Source organism: Macaca thibetana, chromosome 6, assembly GCF_024542745.1.
Source record: "Macaca thibetana thibetana isolate TM-01 chromosome 6, ASM2454274v1, whole genome shotgun sequence".
Taxonomy (NCBI): Eukaryota; Metazoa; Chordata; class Mammalia; order Primates; family Cercopithecidae; genus Macaca; species Macaca thibetana.
The window spans coordinates 39249019-39269245 of NC_065583.1; the positions used below are offsets into that span (position 1 = coordinate 39249019).

Here is a 20227-nt window from a genome sequence, read left to right on the forward strand (position 1 = left end):
CACACCATTCTCCTGCCTCAGCCTCCTGAGTAGCTGGGACTACAGGCGCCCGCCACCACGCCCGGCTAATTTTTTTGTATTTTTAGTAGAGATGGGGTTTCACCATGTTAGCCAGGATGGTCTCGATTTCCTGACCTCGTGATCCACCCACCTCGGCCTCCCAAAGTGCTGGGATTACAGGCGTGAGCCACCGCACCCGGCCTATCATTCACATTTTCAAGATGACAAACTGAGGCTTACCAGGGTTACACAGTCAGGATTCAACACTTGGGTCTCTCTGACTCCAGGTTCAAGGCTTTTCCAACAAGCCCACCCCAACCCTGCTCCTCTTTGTGTGTGACCATTGCTAACAAACAGACTTTCCTCCCCAGGCTGGAGCAACTTCCTATCATTTGCCAAACACATGCCCCCCACCTTGCTCTCTGCCCTGGTGGACACATGACACCGTTTAAACCAATTCAGAGTTTAACCTATAATCTTGGTGTCAGTTGGTGGCTAATAGCTGCCTTGTAGGTTTAATAGGTGCACCAGATCTCCGGCAGGTGCAGACAAGCCACAAAGAAACCCACTCTGAATCTCTGCATGCTGGAACCGTCCCTGATTACAAACCAAACTGCATGTAGTGGTGCCATCAGGCAAGGCTCTTAGTTTTGTCAAGAATGCTACGAAGACTTTTTACAAAACCAACCTTTGTTTCAGACGTTACAAAAAGGAAAGGTACTGTAAATAACTCTCATATGGGGCTGATCAATTGCTCTTCGAAACTAAGATCTATTCATACAGCATTATAACCAAAACCTGAAATACTGTTATTTTGCAAGGAGAGGGTATTCTAGAAGCGAGGATTTAAGTGTCAGACAAATAAGATTTACTCCAGATTCTAGTCGAAATCCCCTTTAATTCATGTTAAACACGGTATTTTAAGCCATCACTAATTTTCCCTTCAAACAGGACTTCCATCTAGAAGCCAGGCCTTCTGACTTCCCTTTCTCATCGATTCCCGCGGCTCCCCTCCCTTTCCAGGCTTCCAGGCAACTTTACACAAATGCTTTCATCTACATCAGTGGCTTTCCTGTTCCATGCATCATGACATTAGCATGGTTCTTCCCATCATTTTCCATCTGGACCCCACTTGCAGAACAAAGTCTGCTCATCACTCATAGGCACACATAGTCTGCAGGAGTGAGAGTAACATGGCGTCATGAAGGGACTGGCCAGGACACAGATAACCCAAATCCTGCCACACATCAGCCACCCTTCCCCATGAGGTCCCGAGGGAAGGGGGTGCAAGGAGGACAGAGCAAGGCAAAGCAACAGCTTATTACTGGCTGGTTGGCCTCTGGCTCCGAGTAGAACCCCAGCAACATTGGCTGGGCTGTGAGCTCCCTCACTGGAGCTAGCAAGGCTTGAGTGCCCCGAGGGGTGTTCTTGAATGTTCAACCCCAGACCCAAGTCTGTGCCTCCACCCAGAGCCAGCCACCACAACACACTAGCAAGGAGAAGAACAAGCAAGACAAATGGGGCAACAGACCCAGTGCCTAGAACGGAGTAAACCTAGGCCACGCCCCAAGTCCTCTCCGGTCGAAGGAAAGAAAGGGCGGACACTGGAGGGAATTAACGGGAATGAATGAACAGACAGACAATATGACAAGGGAGCAAAAAAAGAACCGTCAGGCTTTCTTCTCTCAATGGGGCAGGCCTCAGTTCAAGTTATTTCTCAGCCTCCTGGGAAGGAGGGCAGACAGGGCAAAAATAGGCCCCATCTCTTACCCTCAGAAGCAGAGAGTGAGGAGACAGCAGGAGAGAGAGGTCCCTGGAGGGAACAGGAGTCCAGTGCTTAGGGGTCCGGCCACACAAAAGCAGAGTGAGAAAGACTCCACAAGGCTGTGCATCCAAGGCTGTGGAGCCGAATGCTCCATCCACCTCCCCCAGCCTCCTCAACACAGGCGCACATTCTCACCCGCACCTGTGGGCTGTGGCAACGCTTCCTCAATTCCACACCGAGAAGGGACCAGCTGGGAAGGTAAGGTGCTGAGGGAGACCTCAGACTCGTTCTCCTAGAGAGCCGTGTCACATAGCCATCTCTGCTTCTAAACCTCGTTGTTTTTGGTTTTATCTTTTTCAGCTTTATTGAGGTATAACCGTTAAAATTGTATATATTTAAAGAGTATAATGATTTAATATATGTATCTATTGTAAATTGATTACCTCAATCAAATTAATTAACATATCCATCACCTTTTTTTTTTTTTTTTTTTTTTTTTTTGATGAGGTTTAAGGTTTACTCTCGGCACATTTCAAGTATACAATACAGTATGATTAACTATAGTCACATCAGGCTGTACATCAGTGCCTCAGAATCTGTTCATCCTATGACTGAAAGTTTGTACCCTTTGACCAACATCTCCCCATACCCCCTGCCCCCCACCCAGCCCCTGGCAAATGCTTTTCTACTGTTTCTATGAGTTTGAATTTTTTTGTCCTAAAATTTAAGTTTTTCCTACAGGTTTGCCCAAAAGGCTAACTGAACAAAAAGAACCTGGAAGGGGCTCAGCCATATTCCCTCCACCAGCTTCCTGATTCCACGGCATTTTCGTCAAGCAAAACCCAGGTACTCCGCGATGCTGGGCAGAAGGTGGCAAGCGTAGTGGGTAAGAACCCAGGCTCTGAGTCAGATGGCCAGGGAGAGTTACATGCCAGCTCTGCCACTTACCATCTGGTGACCTTGAGCAAGTTAGTAAACCCATCAGTGACCTCATCTATGAAACAGGCAGAGCAATAGTGGCAACCTCAGAGTTGGGTGTGAAGCTCAGATGAGACAATTCATGTAAAACACTGAGCACAGTGCCGGGCACATAATGAGCATGCAGTAAAAGCTGGCAGCCGCGATGATGATGGTGTCACTGTTATTATTATCATATTATCACTACTACTATAAGAATAATAGGCTGGGCACAGTGGCTCACGCCTGAAATCCCAGCACTCTGGGAGGCTGAGGCGGGCAGATCACGAGTTCAGGAGATCAAGACCATCCTGGCTAACGTGGCGAAACCCCGTCTCTAATAAAAATACAAAAAATTAGCTGGGCACAGTGGCGGGCACCTGTAGTCCCAGCTACTCGGGAGACTGAGGCAGGAGAATGGCATGAACCTGGGAGGCGGAGCTTGCAGTGAGCTGAGATCGTGCCACTGCACTCCAGCCTGGGTGAGAGAGCAAGATTCCGTCTCAAAAAAAAAAAAAAGAATAATAATAGCATCAATAGCATCAATATTGACCTGTGTTGTCAGAGTGGGATGGAATTTTAAAGATCCCCAAACCAGTGGTCCCCAACCTTTTTGGCACCAAGGGCCAGTTTTGTGAAAGAGAATTTTTCCAAGGTCCAGGGGGTCAGGGGGATGGTTTTGAGACGATTCAAGTGCATTACATTTATTGAGCACCTTATTTCTATCATTATTACATTGTAACATATTAATGAAATAATTATACAACTCACCATAATACAGAATCAATAGGATCCCTGAGCTTGTTTTCCTGCAACTAGATGGTTCCATCTGGCGGTGATGGGAGACAGTGACAGATCATCAGGCATTAGATTCTCATAAGGAGCACAACCTAGATCCCTTGTATGAGCAGCTCACAACAGGGTTCCGATCCCACAAGAATCTAATGCCACTGGTGATCTGACTGGAGGCGGGGCACAGGTGTTAATGTTCACCTACCCACTGCTCATTTTCTGCTGTGTGCCCGGTTCCCAACAGGGTCTGCAGCCCAGGGTCTGGGGACCCATGCCCTAGACCACTGCTTCTCAAACCTTATTTCAGCTTCACTCTGAACCGCCATGGCTTCTAGAGGGCAATGAAGTGTCCGCTTTCCAGCTTGTTCCTTTTGCTTCTCTGCAACTGCTGACCCTTGTCTACCAAGGTGCATTCAAAGTCTTTCCTCACATCACCAGATTCTCACACACACCGTGTTTGGGGCAAGGTTAATGGGCGACAGGAGCTCTTCATTGTGAAGACCACAAATAGTTAACCAAATGCCCAACTCACCTCTTTCTCTCCCCACCTCCACTGCATTATAGGAATTTATCTGAAGGGAAAACATGGATTTGCTCAGCCTTCTTCTAGTTCATTTACTCATATTCCTACCTTCAATAAATGCTCTGGTAGTTGTTACCATATTTGAAGAAATGCTACAAGCAGAATTGTTAAAAATAGTAACAGAACAGCGATTTATACCTTAAACAAATCATTCCAACAGATGGGACTTAAAGCATTTATTATCCCTCTCTGGTCTGGGACTTTTCAAACACTGCATTTCCAGCCGGCCAGACTGGGAGCTATTTGATAGTACCTCTCTGACCAATTACATACTAATTAAAAGACTTCAGTGTGGGCTGGAGGGAGCAGCTTTGCATATGGACTTTAATTACTGGGCTCCAGTTTTGCCAAGAAAACACAAAGGGCTTTTCTGGCTGGATGCTGAGGCTAAGAATGAACATATGGCTTGTGTGGGAGGGGAGGGTTGAGAGTGTAATCCTAAACAGGAAGTGGAGTATTTCCCCTCCTGTAATCTCCTGGAAGTAACTATGTACCAGGGTCATCCAAAATCCCTGATTCAGTGCCCGGAACAAAGGGCACCCTGAGCGGGCAGTGAGCTGCCACTCTGGACCTGTCATTCAATCCTGGGGCCATCTCTGGATCAGGATTCTTTCTTGCCCCTCTGGCCTTTTCCTGTTGTTTTTTGGATCAGAACCTCATGTCTCTTCCCAGGTTTCACAGTACTAATTTTTGGCTCCCCAGAATCCATTTCCCTGTCTCCTAGTTATGTCATCCCAGACTCCCCAATGCTCAAGGCTCAGGCAGGGCTATACCTCGGGCTCCAGGGAGGAGCATGTGGCCCGGTACTGATCATTTTAATCCCTCTGGCCAGAGTGTTTGGTTCAAGGATAAGTGTTCGCCCTGAAACAATACAATCAGCATGACTCTCAGGATGTGTGTGGGAGCTCACACTTGGGTAGATGTTTCTCTGTGCAATTTGGGGATTGAAAGGTGATGACTGGAGCTGTGGCAGTCATCTTGCTGCCATAGGGAAGAGCAGACCTGAAAATGGAGACACTCACGGAAAGGGAGGAGACACACACACACACACACACACGAGCACTGGAATAGCATCTGAGGTCCCGGATTAAGCTATTGCTGAATGAATCCACTCACAACTTTTCGGTATTCTAAGCCAATGAATTCCTCTTATGCTTAAGCTGGCTTCAGTTAGGTTTTCTGTCCATCTGCAACTAAAATCATCCTATCTGGTAGCAATAAGATCTGGTAGCAATAAGGGAGGCAGAAGTTAAAACAACAACTGTTGAACCTAACAGAGATCCAGCCTACCAAGAACACACTTGCTACAGCCTTTGTGGAGCCATAGAGACCTCGGCCAGAATCAAAGAATTCTAGAGGTGGAAGAGACCTTGGGGACAACGCATCCTGTTCAACCACCATTGCTGACTTTCTTTCTCTAAGTGGATCTGTACCTGGAGGTCCAGGGAGGAAGGATGGCATGTAGTAAGCAAGAAGCAAACTCTTCTTCCCCTTGCTGCCTCAATGCCTTGTATGAGGCTGTTGCTCAATAAAACCTTTTTGCCTGAACATTACAGACCCAGTCACCAATAACCAACATCTCTCTCAAACATGCAGCTAGTAAGCAGCCTGCATTTTTTTTTTTTTTTTTTTCATTTCTTTTTTTTTGACAGTATCTCACTCTGTCACCCAGGCTGGAGCTCAGTGCTGAGATCTCAGCTCAGTGCAACCTCTTCCTCGTGGGTTCTAGCTATTCTCATGCCTCAGACTCCTGAGTAACTGGGATTACAGGCACATACCTCCATGCCCGGCTAATTTTTGTATTTTTAGTAGAGACGGGTTTTCACCATGTTGGCCAGGCTGATCTCAAACTCCTGACCTCAGGTGATCCACCCATATCAGCCTCCCAAAGTGCTGGGATTAAGGTGTGAGCCACCATGCCCCGCCTGCTTTTCTTTTTATATGGCATGTATCTCTTCCAATAATTCCCTGAATGGATTATTTTGACCTCCTACAGCAGTTTGTCTCTCCTTCCTTCTGTTTCTTTGCTTAACACTATCTTCTCATTTCTTTCTATTCTCCATTTTGCCTTTTCCTTTTTTGCTCAAAACCTTTCTTTACTTCTTGATCCACATTACCTATAGGCACTTAGGAACCTACACATTGTTCCCTTCTCCATCCTTTAACTTCTACTGCAAACCATGAATTGCCTACCTGTCGTCACCCATCCTTTAACCTATCCTCACACACAGTTCAACTGCATTAAAAACAGCTATTTTGTTTGCATCCTGTCCCCAGGCAGACACACACACACACCCCCCTAAAATCAATTTCTCACAACTGAGTTATCAACATCTTTAAGAGAGCCAAGGGATATTTCTTCCTAGAATCAGATCTCACAGCCACCCAAGATATTTTTACATAGTTCAGGATGGTAGTGGAAAGTAAGTCTAATTGTCCATTTCTCGCCAACGCCTTGTAGGACATGATCAGTTATTTAAACTTCCTGTGACTAAATTCCCCCTATTTCTGCGACAGATTAATGCCATTTGACAGCATATAATGTTAGCCAAGTTCTGGTAACACACAGAGGGAAAGCTTCATGTAAACATTAAGCGGAGTTATTACTCTCTGGAATCCAGTATGCAATTGGCACTCCTTAAGAATTACAATTACTATTTTTATATTCCTTTTAGAGTGTCTTAGGAACTTACAGGTCTTCAGAGAAAAAGCTGTGTGATTTTGGATGACAGTCACAAGCTCATTTGCTCTCTAGTCCAAGTGAAACCTTTTATTAGAACTTTGGACTGGGAAGGTGGAAAGTTAATTCAAGATATAAAATAAACAAGGGATACCTTGAATCTATGCAGCCTCCCATTGCAAAAATCAGCAACTGCTCCCACGTAGCATTTAATCCTCAGTGCCTTCTTTTACTGGAAGTTGTTCTGATACAAATAAAGAAAAATTTAAAGAAAGTGTACGATGGGTACAAATTCTAGGCTTCCTTTCTTATTCCCATTGTTAATATAACTCCATTTAGACAAGTTCCCTAGAAATCTTCCTTATTCAACTTCAAAACTGTAATTAATTATAGAACTGAAAAAAATCTACCTTTCCCAGCCTCACTTCTTTACTCTCTTTGGAAACAAGTCTGTGTACCTTCTCAGATGTCCTGCACTGCTTCCTTCTTCTTTCCTCTCTAGGCCAGGATCCCATCTGTCCTGGGTGCCCCTCTACCCCTAATGGTCTGAGGTGCGGCTTCCTGAGAGGCCACTGAGAGGGTGGCTGATACAACCCTGAGCCCCTATGGAGCACTTTACCAATGAGAAACAGGAGCAGGGGTAGAGTGGGAGAGAGGCGGATTCCTGTTTCCTTCTTTCTCCCGCTATGCTGAGGCCGGATTCCTCCCGTAAATTACCTGGAAGAGCCCTACATGCTGAGTGACCTGCTTGATCCTTCATGGCTTATTTTGAAATGGTAGCCAGCAGAAAAAAAGAAAAGGAAATAAATTCATGTATCCCATTGTCTCTCCCTGTGCCCCACACACCCTTACCCTGGGATTTCACCTCCCAGATGAAGTTTTAGCACCAGGGTCCTTGCCTCCGACTCTGCTTTCTGAAGGACCAAAGCTAAGACGTTTATTTTCCCTAGACCAGCATTTTTCAAGGCGTGATCTGCAGACCACCTGCATCAGAATCCTCTGGGGTACCTGCTAAAAAGGCAGATTTCCAAGTCTACTTTAGAGATTCAGATTCAGCAGGCTTGTGGTGAATCCTAGGAATCTGCATTAACAATCTCCAAAGTTGACTCCTAAACACTATAAAACATGAGAACCCCTCGTCCAGGTTCCTCCAGTATCCCCCAAGCTCTGCAAATAGGACTTTGTGGTTGCCCAGGCTAGAACTGCAGCACGTGCCCCTTTATCCCTCATTCTTGCCGGGTCCTGCTGATTTTACCAATGCAGTATCGCCAGCTTCTGCACCTGCTCTCTGTTCTCCAATCCCACTGTCCCCATTTGGGACTATTATCAAAACTTCCTGAATAGGCTCCCCAGTTACCTTCCAAAACATCACAAAAATCAGGGATAAGATTGCAAATTTCCTAGAGCATCTAGAAAAGTACAGTATAAGAAGTGGGTATGCAAGATATCAGAGAGATATATGAAGTCCCTGAGGTGATGTGCCTTCAGCTGGATACAGTCAGGCCTGTGCTAGATTTGTGATCCTGCCCATTTGCTGTATTCAGGTCTTACGTCATCGCTACACTTGCTTTACTGATCATGACAACATGTATGGTCAACTCCATGTGAAGAGAAGTCCGCTCATCTATATCTGTGCAATCCTATATCTAATGGGGCACACTGCACACAATGGGTGCTTTACACGGGCTACTGACAGTCAAGATAACAGGGATATAAAATTCACTTTCTTTTTTTCCTCCCTTTCAACCATCCCAGACCCATATTACTCAATCTCCCTTCCGAACTTGATAAACACTTCTAACATAGCTTGAAAACTCTCCTAGGCTCCTTTCTGCATGACTTTGGCCAAAATCCATTTAGGTGCACCTGTGTTCTGTTTATTTCCTTCTTCACTGTCTATTCTTTCTGACACAAGAAACTGAATGTTCTTCCTTGTTATGAGGACACAAATTATATTGCTTAACTGTGATAATTATAACTAACATTTCTTAAGCATTTACCATGATCCAAGCCCTTTCCAGGCATTTCTTCATGTAGTTCTTTTTTTTTAAGACAGGGTCTCACTGTTGCCCAGGCTGCAGTACAGTGGTGTGATCATGGCTCACTGCAGCCTCGACCTCCTGAACTCAGATGATTCTCTCACCTGAGCCTCCCAAGTAGCTGGGATCACAGGCACATGCCACTGTGCCAGGTGAATTTTTTTATTTTTTTGTAGAGACAAGGTCTTTTATGTGGCCCAGGCTAGTCTCGAACTCCTGGGCTCAAGCCATTCTCCTGTCTAAGCCTCCCAAAGTGCTGGGATTATAGGTGTGAGTCACTGCACTTGGCCTCATTTAGTCCTTTTGACAGCCCTAACAGGTAGGTACTTGTATTGGCCCATTCTCATGCCCAAGACTGGGTAATTTATAAAAGAGGTTTAATTGACTAACAGTTCTGCGTGACTGGGGAAGCCTCAGGAAACTTACAATCATGTTGGAAGAGGAAGCCAACACGTCCTTCTTCACATGGTGGCAGGAAGGAAAAGTGCCCAGCAAAGGAGGAAAAGCCCTTTACAAAACCATCAGATCTCATGAGAACTCACTATCACGAGAAAAGCATAGGGGTAACTGCCCCCATGATTCAATTACCTCCCACTGGGTCCCTCCCATGACGTGTGGGGATTATGGGAACTACAATTCAAGATGAGATTTGGGTGGGGACACAGTCAAATCATATCAGTACCTTTACAGATAAGGAAACTGAGGCTTGGAGAAATTATAACTAGCCTCCAGAAAGTCCTGGAGGTTGTCTGATTGCAAAGTCTAGGATTATAACCATTCTGGCACCTTCTTTTCCCACTGCCTGATGAAACACAGTGATTTTCCACAGTGTAGCTACCAGATATGAACTTCTCAAGCTGAACAATTGTCCCTAATCCACATTCATGGCTGATGGAACTCACCCCACAATGAAAGCAGGTTACTAGCCTCACAGTCCTGGTCCTCTGCCCACTCTCAACCAACCTTCTGGTTTTTGCAGATCTACTCTGCCGTCCCACTTGACACATGGTTCTGTCATTTCAGTTGACAGAATGACATTTCATTTCTAGATAACATATGCAGTCTTCATGTTTGACGTGTCTTGCAAGTATTCATGCCACATCAAGCCAGGAGCTCATTTCCCTCCCAATATTTCTTCCACAAACATCCTCCAATTCCATCTACCCCAAAGCCCTGCTTCACACTCTCATCCTGGCATCTAAACCACAACAGAAATATGTCTCACAGCATCCCAGTGACTCAGAATCCCCACGACAGAATCCTATGTGGCCACTTGACAGTTTTCTTCTTTGAAATCCCCTTCTTAATTAGCCCTCAAATCTCCCAGTGAACAGTTCTCTCTTCTCAGTAACTCTGTGGGGACTCCATATGTTTTTCTGTATGCTTCTTTGTCCTTCTGAGCCTTTAAAACTAACCAAGATTTGAGCTGAAGTGTGAGGTTAATTAACTGGCTTTGGCGTGCCACTTAATCCATCAAGACATAGGCCTATCCCCCTATTTTTAACAGTCCTGAGTCATCCCATGATGATATGTTCTTCCTAGATCCTTAGGTGATGGTAACTGCCCTCCACCCCAAGCTTGATTTAACATTTAAGCTTGGTTTTCCAGCTATCTTGGTCTCCCCAAGCCTGTACACCTGGAACCATTCACAAAGTGGTAGTTGAAATTTCCACTAATTCAAATGGAATGCTAGGGATGGAGGCCATTGGGAGGCCCTCAGCTTATCTCAAGTCACAGGGCAAGGAGCAGTTCTAATCTAAGAAGAACATGTGTCAACAAACCTAAAGAGTGCCCACTGGGGGCAGAGCCCTGAACTAGATGAATTGGAGCAGCCCCACTATGTATATGGTTGCCCTGAGGCATGTACAGACATCATGGACAATGCTGTGGACTGAGTCGTGTCTCCCCAAAATCTACATGTTGAAGTCCTAACCCCTAAAATGACTATTAGGTGATAGGGTCTTTAAGAGGTAACTGAAGTTAAATGAAACCATAAGGATGAGGTCCTAATTCAATAGGACTGGTGTCTTTATTAAAAAAAAAGAGAGAGAGATTGAATTCTCTCTTTCTCCATCATGTGAGGACACAGCAAGAAGGTGGCTGTCTGCAAGCCAGGAAGAGAGCCCTCACCAGAAACTGACCATGCTGGACTTCCCAGGCTTCAGAACCATGAGAAATAAAGTTCTATTCTTTTAGCCACACAACTTAATAATGTTTTGTTATGGCAGCCTGAGTTGACTAACACAGCAAACTCTTACGGCCACATCTAGTCAACATGGCTGATGGGAAAAATCAGGAATTCAGAGACATTACTTTCCTAATATGCCTAGCCACTCTACCTGGAAGGTAGCAAGCAAACTGGAGAGAAACACATGTGAAAATGATTCCATCCACCAATTAGCATTTATGGAATATTGTGTACCATTATAAATTCTTTTTGAACAAAATATATTCATATTTGTTTATAAATGCATGGAAGAAAGATCTGGAAAGGTATACCCTAAATGAATAAAGTCTGATGGAGTAGAGAGTGGTGACAGCAACAGTGGCCTGTCTGGAACGGCCACTGCCATGACACTGGCTGCAGTGAGGGAGATGCAGCCAGGGCTGTGCACTTCACAGAGTCGGTGGAAGCCAGGAACAGGCAGGAGCTCCAACCCCTTCCGAGTTGGAGGGGTGGGAGCCCCACCCTCCCAGGTGCAGCTGCAGCCACCCAGCCACAGCTGTGGACCTGGGCATCTCTGCACTCTTGGGGGCCTCGGAAGGCTCCTTTCCCCTGCAGGCTCAGAAGTGCCTACTCCCGCTGCCTGGCCTGTCCTCACTCCCAGCACCTGCACCAATTTCAGAGTGAAGCTGAAGCCAAACCCAGACACTGTCACAACCCAGCACATTTGGGGTAGTGCTGACACGCCAGCCCTCTGTTGCCGCAGCCCCCTCTGGACTTTGGGTGCCGATGAGCACAGGAGGGACGCTGAGTGGGTTGTGAGGGCTGCTTGGCAAGGGCCTACAGGCACCCCTCAGCATGAACAGCCTGGGCATCACGGACGGCAGCAGGAGGCAGACAGGTTCCCAGCCAAAAAAAGGTGGGTACCCAGTGAAACCCCACCTTCAGGCCAGGGATGGCCTGGGGGCCAGGCTGCCGGTTCTGCAGACTGGAGTGAGAACTTATGGTGCCTTTTTTTTTTTTTTTTTGAGATGGAGTCTCACTCTGTCACCCAGGCTGGAGTGCAGTGGTGTGATCTCAGCTCACTGCAAGCTCCGCCTCCTGGGTTCACGCCATTCTCCTGCCTCAGCTTCCTGAGTAGCTGGGACTACAGGTGCCTGCCACCACGTCCTGCACATTTTTTTTTTTTTTTTTTTTTTGTATTTTCAGTAGAGACGGGCTTTCACTATGTTAGCCAGGATGGTCTCGATCTCCTGACTTCGCGATCAGCCCGCCTCGGCCTCCCAAAGTGCTGGGATTACAGGCATGAGCCACCATGCCCAGCCTCTTACGGTGCTTTTTCCAGGCCTGCTCATGGCTACCCAAGGACCAATCAGCATGCACTTCCTCCCTTCTGAAGCCCATAAAAACCCCAAACTCAGCCAGACTTTGACAGAAGCAGGAGGACCTGTCTGCAGAGAGGAGCTACCCACTGCCGGTCTCCTCTCAGCAGACAGCTGAATGAACTTGTCAGGACATCCCCAACCTGCAGAGAGGAGCTACCCACTACAGGTCTCCTCTCCACTGAGAGCTGTACACTTGTCATGATGACCTGCCTATGGATGGAAGCTTCCCATTTCAGGTCTCCTGAGAACTGTTCTGCTGCCCAGTGAAGCTCCTCTCTGCCATGCTCACCCTCCAGTTGTACATGTACCTCACTCTGCCTAGATATGGGACAAGAACTCGGGACCTGCCAAATAACAGGACTAAAAGAGTTGTAACACAAATAGGGCTGGAACATGCCCCCTGCTCACGACATTGCAGATGACAAGAAGGAGAAAAGACCTGCAGCCCTTTGGGGAGCCCAGACTTAGCATTTCCTGAGCCAGGACTGTGACACCCTCTTTAGGGTTCTGTGGTTCCTGGTGTTTACAAGCTTCTGGGTGCCACCATGTTCCCCTCATCAAGATGCAGGCGCCCACAGCAGAAGCTGCATGCAGTACATCTGGTCCAGCCACAGCCTCACACACAGCCAACACCTGTGTTGGTGCCTGGAGGTGCCTGCCTTGCCACAGCAGCCAGTGTGCCTGGCTGTGCACAGTGGCCAGACCCCACACTTGCTCACCCACACACCCTCACTGCTCTGCACCTGGCTCACCCTTGGCAGGTGTGGGATCCAGTCCATTATTGTGAGCCAAGCGCAGCCTGCCAGGCCGAGTAGGCAGAATGAATCCAGTGGGTACAAGTAATACTCAGGCAGATGGCACCACTGGCCACAGAGGTTTCTGGCTGGTGAAGAGACCCCCCAAGGATTCCTATGACAGTGGAAAGGGGAAGGGGTGAAAAAAACAAGGAGGCTGGTGAAGAGGGGCTTTTACTGATGTAAAATTATTTTAATACATTCACTTGTATAGGAGAAAACACACACTTCTGCAAATACCTGCCGAATCAGAAAGAAAGGCAGCATGCAAGGCATTGTGGGCCTGCTTTCCTGTTTGACAGGGGTATTAGTCCATTCTTGCACTGCTATAAAGAACTACCTGAGACTGGGTAATTTATAAAGAAAAGAGGTTCAACTGACTCACAGTTCTACAGGCTGTATGAGAAGCATGTCTAGGGAGGCCTCTGGAAACTTAAAATCATGGTAGAAAGTGGAGAAGCAGGCACGCCTTGGTTGGAGAAGGAGGAAGAAGGTGAAGGGGGAGGTGCTACACACTTTTAAATAACCAGATCTCATGAGAACTTACTATCATGAGAACAGCAAGGGGGAAATCTACGCCAATGATCCAACCACCTCCCATCAAACCCCTCCTCCAACACCGGGGATTACAATTCGACAAGATTTGGGCAGGAATATAAATCCAAACCACATCAGCAGGTGATCCTACTCCCCAGACTTTTTCTGTGGGACATGGGATTATAACCACTTTCAACGTGCTGAGAGCTGTCTATCCTATTAATGACTATATCCCCAGTACCTAGCATGGTACCTGGCACATAGTAAATACTCAAACATTGGGTTGCTTGCATACATGAATACATGAATGAATGAATAAATTAATGGGCGATGGAGCAGAACCAAATAATAAAGTTCTTTGGGAAGGTCTAACCTGGCCAGGAGAGTTAATTAAAGCCTCAGGACACAAATCTGCATGACTTTGTGGAAGAAGGCATGAGTGTGGGGCAAGTGGGGAATCTGTATGACTTCAAGGTTTAAATGATTCAAGGGACTTTAGGTGGTACATGGTCCAAGAAAAGGGCCAGAGGGACTGGGGTTCTAGAAGTAGAGCCTAAGATTCCAGCACTGAAAGAGACACTAATGTCTTTAACAAGAATATATGCTCCCCTGTGCTACCAGACAACCAAGAACTGCACGAGTTCTCATGTGCTTCTCATGCAGACCTGCCTACCTAAAACATGAAGGGGTCTTGATAGAAATGACTTTTTTCATGTCATATTGAGACTCAGAATAGCATGAAGATTAAGAACACAAGTTCTGGCTCTAGACTACCAGGATTCAAATCCTGGCTTCATCACTTAGTAGAGATAGTTAACTTCCCAATGCTCCAGTGTCTCTACTTGTAAAATGAGGAGGGTCAGAGTACCTGGTTTATAGAAGAAACTCGGAATGGTGCCTGGTCCTACGAAAGAAGGGAGAAGTAATGAAATCTCAGTTGATCAGAAGACAGCCAAGTGAAATCATGTGACTTTACTTATGCAGAACTCATCATTCAAACTTATAGAAACAAAATAACTTGCATTAAAACCTACATTGTTTTTTGAGACAGCATCTTGCTCCGTTGCCCAGGCTGGAGTGCAGTGGCATGATCACTGCACTCAACCTCCCAGGCTCAATCATCCTCCCACCTCAGCCTCCCAAGTAGCTGGGACTACAGGCACGTGCCACCACACTTGACTAATTTTTGTATTTTTTAGAGAGACAGGGTTTCACTATGTTGCTTAGGATTGTCCTGAACTCCTGGGCTCAAGCAATCCTCCCAGCTTGGCCTCCCAAAGTGCTGGGATTACAGTTGTGAGCCACCACACCCATCCTAAAATCTACATTTGATGTATCATTGCAGTGATCTTTAGATGTGTCTATGTGACTAAATACATGGGCAGCAACCTTTTTGCGACACACACCTTCTCCTAGTTATTCAATCAAATCCTAACCTAGGTGCTGCTGTGAAGGCATTTTATAGATGTGATTAAAGGCCCTAATCAGTTGACTCTAATCTAGGGAGATTATATTCGATGGGCCAAACTCAATCAGGTGAGCCATTAAAAGGGACTGAACTTTTCCTGGTAAAAGAGATTCCAACAGCAGGTGGATCCACAATTGCTTTTCCTTCACCGGATGTTCCCTATTTGGCTGCCTGTGGTCAAACTTCAGCATTGCCTATGTGATTCTTCCTTCCTGATAGTATGCCCTGTGGGTTTCAGGCTTACTTAGCCAAGCCGCACAATTATGTAAGCCAATTCCTTGTCATATATTTATTAAAACATGTATCTCCTACTGGTGTTGCTCCTCTGCTTAACTTCTAACTAATACATTTCTCAGAAGTGTTAACTTGAGGGTGCAATGAACCACTTCCCCTTTTCCAAATTAAGCACATTCAGGATCAAGGGGCTGAATATGAGCACCAGTACGCAGTCAATTCTCATAACTCGCAGTAGTTCCGTAAAGTCACTGCAAACACTGCATTGGCAAATACTAAACCATTGCTCCCAAGGGAAATACAGAGGGCGGTTTCTTAAAGCCTCTAGCCAAACTGATCAACATTTTTTGGCCACTGATCAATACATCGATGTGCTTTATGTACATTTCTGTTTAAAGACAACTCACTTAATACATATTTTTGATTCAATAACACTGAACTCAGCCAGCAGCACTAAAACTCAAGCCTAAACAAAGCTTATCTAACACATGTATTTTGTTTGCAAGGCACATCACAGCCTTCTGGAGCTTGGGAACACTAGACAGCACAATGCCTGGAGGCCATTTAAACAGCAAAATCAAGGCCAGGAGTGGTGGTATGCACCTGTAGTCCCAGAACTGCGGGAGGCCGAGGCAGGAGGATTGTTGAGGCCAGGTGTCCAAGGTTACAGTGAGCTACGATCACACTACTGCATTTCACATCAGCCTGGGCAAAAAGGGGAGATCCTGTCTCTTAAAATTTTTTGAAAAATAAAAAAAGAACAACAAAATCGCTAACAAAAGCACAAAAATGTGAAAAACATAGCACACACAGAACACTAAGAGGACACTTGACCACAGTATGAGGGCTGAACAGTGAAGGCAGAGTGTCACGTTGTTCCAACTCAGCTGGCACCACATGCACTGAGTGACTCAAACTTTGTTCTGCTCCCATCATGTCCACAAAAGCACTACAAATATTGATTCTTGGAGTTACAAGTAAATGTTAGCAAGTAGGTGAATGTGCAAATATGGCTACTGTGAATAAAGAGGAACAGCTTTTTGTTTGTTTTTTTTTGTTTTTTTTTGTTTGTTTGTTTTTGAGATGGAGTCTTGCTCTGTCACCCAGGCTGGAGTGCAGTGGCGCAATCTCAGCTCACTGCAAGCTCCGCCTCCCTCTCAGGTTCACGCCATTCTCCTGCCTCAGCCTCCCGAGTAGCTGGGACTACAGGCGCCCACCACCATGCCCGGCTAACTTTTTCGTGTTTTTAGTAGAGACGGTGTTTCACTCTGTTGGCCAGGCTGGTCTTGAACTCATGACCTTAGGTGATCCACACGCCTCGGCCTCCCAAAGTGCTGGGATTACAGGCATGAGCCACCATGCCCAGCTGATCAGCTGTATCTTTTACTCTTTCCCCTTTAAAAAGGTTTTTCATCTCTTCCATCCCAAGCATTAATTTCTCCAGTTTGAATCCACCCTCATCCACCTCCTTTTCTATTTTGTCCTCATCTTTGGCCATCATAAGTGACACTGGACCTTCTCTGTTTCCTGCTCTTCATCTCTGCAGGAGAACGGCAAAAAGATGACCAGATCTGAGGCTGTGCCATGTTCAAGGCAAGAGGGCCTGGGTGAAGGCAACAGCAGAGAAGAGAGAGAGGGAAACCCAGAAAGGGTCGACACTTTCTTGGTAAATGGTGAGGGCTGGGGGTTTAGGAAGGAGGAGTTGAAGGTGACTATAGTTTCTAATTTCATAAATCCAGCAAATGCTGAGGAGCTGTGCTTGTGATGAAGAATACGAGAGATGGCAGTCTCTGAGGAAAGGCAATGAGTTCTATTTGGGATGCATTAAGTTTGAAGTGCCCACAGTATCCAGATGGTATATGTATCAATCAGTGCACTCGGTTGTAGAGAAACGAAAGCAACTCAGGCTAATTCAAACACAAGAGGAAATTGCTAGAGGATATCTGGCAATTCTTGTAATTTCCAGAACAGCCAGATAACCAAGGTTCCCCCCTTTATAGCCAGGAGCAAACATCAAATTCATTCCAGACCTCAGCCAGTGAGGAGCCCCTTGTTGAGACCACTGGAAACTAACTCTAGCTCACAGCCCTGGCTTGGGCTCTGCTTCCAGAATCCTACCACTGTCATCCTCACCAGGAGAGATGTGTGTGGGCCCCGCTTCTAATCAGGATCAGAGCAGGGGCTTCTGACAGGTGGGGCCTGAGCCACATGCCTGCGTTCTCGCGGCCAGCGTGGGAAGGATTACTCTGGAGTGGGAAGTGCGTTCGGCCCCATAAGGCGGAAGATTCCCAACACAGAGAAATGATGTTCAGATATTGGATCATCAGAAAGACTAACGAATGTCCACCACTTGTATTCAGAAGGCTTAGAAACAGGAGCAGTAATAACAGCTTGCACTTTTTTTTTTTTTTTTTTTTTTTTTTTGAGACGGAGTCTCGCTTTGTTGCCTGGGCTGGAGTGCAGTGACCGCATCTCAGCTCACTGCAAGCTCCGCCTCGCGGGTTTACGCCATTCTCCTGACTCAGCCTCCCGAGTAGCTGGGACTACAGGCGCCCGCCACCTCGCCCGGCTAGTTTTTTGTATTTTTTAGTAGAGATGGGGTTTCACCGTGTTAGCCAGGATGGTCTCGATCTCCTGACCTCGTGATCCGCCCGTCTCGGCCTCCCAAAGTGCTGGGATTACAGGCTTGAGCCACCACGCCCGGCCCAGCTTGCACTTTTAAGTGCTTACTGTGTGTCAGGCACTATACAAACTACTCAACATGCATTTAGAGTTTAAATTATACAAAATATGAAATGGGTACAGGGAAGCGATCCAGGCAGAGCAGGGCAATTTACTGTGCTGGTCAACTACCCCAGTTTTTCCAGTTCTGAGGGGTTTCCCAGCAAGCAGGGCTTTCAGCACCCAAACAGAAGATCAGATGGAGAAGATCTTAGGGAGAAAGGATAGCTGGTCAGCCGGTCTCATCAGAAAATCCTGGGTCCAAATTCTAGCTTGTCCACCTGAGCCAAGTAACCTATTTGAATCTCGGTTTTCTCCATTATAAACTAGGAATAACAAAAGTACCTCCCTCATAGAGTTGCTGTGGAAGATTACAGGTATGTGTGATGTACAGAGCCCATCATCAGGTATGGCTTTTGTTTGTTTGTTTGTTTTTTGTTTTTGAGACAGAGTTTGGCTCTTGTTTGTCCAGGCTGGAGTGCAATGGTGCCATCTTGACTCACTGCAACCTCTGCCTCCCGGGTTCAAGCGCTTCTCCTGCCTCAGTCTCCTGAGTAGCTTGGATTAGAGGCATCTGCCACCACACCCTGCTAATTTTTTGTATTTTTAGTAGAGACGGGGTTTCACCATGTTGGCGAGGCTGGTCTCCAACTCCTGACCTCAGGTGATCCCCCACCTTGGCCCCCCAAATTGCTGGGATTACAGGCATGAGCCACTGTGCCCAGCCCAGGTATGAATTAAGAGCACAAAAATGTTAGAGATTCTTTTTTTTTTTTTTTTTTTTTTTTTTTTTTTTTTTGAGACGGAGTCTCGCTCTGTCGCCCAGGCTGGAGTGCAGTGGCCGGATCTCAGCTCACTGCAAGCTCCGCCTCCCGGGTTCACGCCATTCTCCTGCCTCAGCCTCCCGAGTATCTGGGACTACAGGCGCCCACCACCTCGCCCGGCTATTTTTTTGTATTTTTTTAGTAGAGACGGGGTTTCACCGTGTTAGCCAGGATGGTCTCGATCTCCTGACCTCGTGATCCACCCGTCTCGGCCTCCCAAAGTGCTGGGATTACAGGCTTGAGCCACCGCGCCCGGCCCAGAGATTATTCTTAATGCCAGAAAACCTGAGTCTGCCCATGTCATACTAAATAGTACAACCAAGATTTCAATCTAGGACTGAACAACTAAAAAGTATACTTTAAATCCCTAAGGATCCCCATTCACATGGTGGTTGAAGCTACAGGAGAATGGAGGAATGGTGAGAAACCGGGATTATTACTACTTGATATCCTTAAGGCGGACGAAAGCAACAAAGAACAGATAAAGAGATCGCAGATGGAAGAGATATCATGAAAGTGGGGTGATAGAAAACATATCATAGAAGTGGCCGGTTGCAGTGGCTCACACCGGTAACCCCAGCACTTTGGGAGGCCAACGCAGGGAGATCACCTGAGGTCAGGATTTCGAGATCAGCCTGGCCAACATGGTGAAACCCTGTCTCTATTAAAAAACACAAAAATTAGTGGTGCATGGTGGCGTACACCTATAGCAGCTGATTGGGAGGCTGAGGCAGGAGAATCGCTTAACCCGGGAGGCGAAGGTTGCATTGAGCGGAGATTGTGCCATTGCACTCCAGCCTGGGTGACAGAGCCAGACTGTCTCAAAAAAAAAGTGGAGTAACTGCAAAAAGCTGGGGTGGCCAATCAGCTCCACTGTGGCAGAGAAGCCAGTAGGTTAGGAACACATACCACTTTTGTAATCAGAAGAGGACAAAAAGTTAAAAAAAAAAAAAAAGTAAGGAATGTTAGCTTTCAGCCATAATGGAATAACAGAGGGTGATTTATTCTCCTACCTTAAATAACTAGAAAAGACACGCAATTTATGAAACAATAGTTTTTAGACATTGGACAAGTTTTTTATTTATTTTTTCTTTTTTTGAGACGGAGTCTCGCTCTGTCGCCCAGGCTGGAGTGCAGTGGTGTGATCTCGGCTCACTGCAAGCTCCACCTCCTGGGTTCACGCTATTCTCCTGCCTCAGCCTCCCAAGTAGCTGGGATTACAGGCACCCGCCATCATCCCCGGCTAATTTTTTGTATTTTTAGTAGAGACGGGGTTTCACAGTG

The 20227-nt window shown here is 46.4% G+C and overlaps 1 long non-coding RNA gene across 1 annotated transcript in view; it reads right to left on the reverse strand.

Moving 5' to 3' along the window:
• Window positions 1–20227, reverse strand: part of LOC126957264 (uncharacterized) — a 325970-nt gene that overhangs the window by 255078 nt on the left and 50665 nt on the right. The window contains exon 2 of the long non-coding RNA XR_007726701.1: window positions 6932–7021. This is a non-coding gene — a long non-coding RNA (uncharacterized LOC126957264). The remainder of the gene's footprint in view (window positions 1–6931; window positions 7022–20227) is intronic.